The sequence below is a fragment of the Venturia canescens genome, chromosome 10, assembly GCF_019457755.1.
Source record: "Venturia canescens isolate UGA chromosome 10, ASM1945775v1, whole genome shotgun sequence".
Taxonomy (NCBI): domain Eukaryota; kingdom Metazoa; phylum Arthropoda; class Insecta; order Hymenoptera; family Ichneumonidae; genus Venturia; species Venturia canescens.
In genome coordinates, this window is record NC_057430.1 from 7507090 (window position 1) to 7509906 (window position 2817).

Sequence of the window (2817 nt, forward strand, 5' to 3'; positions counted from 1 at the left end):
CGTATTATTGAGAGAACTGGCAGAAATTCTGCTTACCATATCTTTCAAATGTAAGGCATCTAGCGCCGTAGTGATTGAATCTTTACGCATGCAACAATTTATAAAAATGATCACTTTTATATGACTGTACAGATAAGAAATTGATTATTTTAGGATTTTTGTTTTTCATAAGGAAATCAATAATGATGTGTTTCCAACTTTGGCTATTCATAGGTTTGTAATTGATTTAAAAAAAGCGTATTTCATAAATCCCACATGACTGAGATGCCCCACTGGCTCAGAAGCAGGTCTAATCACGACTTTGGAAAGGAAGATCAGTCTGATCCTTCTCGTTGTCATCGGAACGGATATGGTTAACGATTTCCACAGAAAATATCAATTTTACCTAAAAAAAAAGCATATGTAGAAACTCGGATATTTTGGTATGGAAAAATACTCTGATATAACGCAACCACGTTTTAGGAGTTTTAAGAGTTAAAAGTTCTTTTTCGAGTAACCCCCCACCACTACTTCTTTCAACAGTTGTGAAAACACCTACTTTCGGTACCTTGGACACGATCGAAAAAGTGAGCAAACGTGGTTTCGTTATATCAAGTATCGTGTCAGTACTCGTCTTCGCCTTGGCTACAACGCATACTGACAACATCACGCTCAGAGTTAAGAAGTTCGACTTTAGGTCCTTGGTAAACAATATACTATTCTCGCCGATGTTTTAAAACAATTAACCCCTTCGGCGGTAAGACCAATTTCGTCCACAGTGCCTGAAACGCGGAAAAAAAGTATTTAGATTTCAATGAAATTTTGAACTCGAGGGTTTTTGAACTCGCTGATTACGATTCCGCCCTCACAATTTTAAAATAAAAAATGGCGGATCCAACATGGCGTCCAAAAAATGCAAAAATTTATTTGCATCGCCTGAATATCGGTACTCGAGAAGCTTCAATGTCGCTGATTACGATTCTGCGCTCGAAATTCCAAAATTCCAAATGGCGAATTCAATATGGCGGCTAAAAATGCAAAAATTCATTTGGATCCCATGAAACTTGGTATTCGGAGATCTTCGGCATCGCTGATTACGATTTTGCCTTGAAAATTTATTCAAAATTCAAAATAGCGATTCTAATACGACGGTTGAAAATGTCAAAATTCATATGAATTGGATGAAACTGCTCTGAAAATGCAGCAACTACCGATTTGCAGTTATTGCAGTTACTGATTATGAATCTGTACTTACGATTCATGAATTACCATTTCCCGACGAAAAATGGTGGACTTTGATGCTAAACTGATGACATTTGGTCGACTGGTGAGGATGATGAGTAACCATACAAAGCTTTCGATATTTTCATTGAAAACTTCCAAAGATACACCACATAGTCTTTTGAAAACATGATGTAATTTTTGTTGTTAGTTGTTTCAACTGATTCTTATCACTGTCGGTAGGATACATATAATTAACCTCAAACATTTATGTCGGTGGTCATAGAGGTATAATATTTCATAAGAAGATATGAACGTGGATTCAAATTCACCAACTAATTAATTAATTCCCCGTGCATTAATTTGTATAACATTTTCTTTTTTTTCTATGATTTTACATGATGGTGCCATAGAGGATTTATTATTATCAATTTGTATAAATTGAGGGTGAAATGGTAATCAGTCACTCCAAAAACAATCGAGTACCAAATTGTATGCGATTTTAATGAATTCTTGGCCACTGTATTGGATCCGCCATTGAACATTTTTTTTATTTTGGGGGCAGAATCGTAATCAGCAACTCCAAAAACCCCCCATACCAAATTTCAGGCGGTTCGAATAAATTTTTAACATTTTAACTCCCATATTGGATCGGGTATTTTGAATTTTGAAATTTTTAGTGCAAAATCACAATCAGTGACCCCAAAAACCCCTGGGTACTAAATTGATGAAAGATGATTGACTGGATTTTGAAATAATTGATGTGCGCCATATGGCATCGTTGCTGCCTAAGGGGTTAAGAGTATGCATCAGTCGACTAACCGCACTTGGAATTTTCGAAATCGAGATTCTTTGACACAGTTTAATCGATTAAAAGAAGGCTCTGTCAGCCTACGCAGAACGATGGTGAAAATCGACTGACAGAGCCTTTTTTTAATCGGTCAAACTGTGTCAAAGAATTTCGATTTTGAAATTTGCAGCTATCTTTTTCGCACACACGGTTGCAATATACCGACTGATCCATCCTCGGTGATGGATCAGTCGGTATTTGCAGATCGAAATTTCAAAAGTTGATTTTTGCCACACCGTTCAACCGATTATGTTGAAATTAGAACTGTGAATACAGTATTGTACCACAATTGGGATGACATGGGGGTTTTTTGAAATTTTTATTTTTTTTTTTACATTTCGTATTACCATCTGAGTAATTGTAGAATAACTCAGTAAATATCCATCGAATCGTAATTTGGCGATTGTCATCCCAACAGCAATAAAAAAACACACATTTTGAGCCTTGTTGCATCAAAATCGATGATGAAATGAAGGAGAAAGAAGCTTTTAAAAATTTATTGAAAAAAATGATCGACATTGGTTTATCGAAATGTGCGCGACCATCAGTTTCTGAAAAGACAAACGAAGAAGCATAAGAGAAAGTGTCGTTTAGTATATGTCATGGATTTGACAGAAAGTCTTCTTGTGCAGTGTAGTGCTATGGAAAAAGTGTAGTGCTGAAGAATAAAGGACAAAATATACAGAGGAATGTGCTCGATGTTGAAAGGTACATTGATGGACACGTCGAAGCCCTGGACTCGCTGCGAGCGTGCGGATATTGAAATT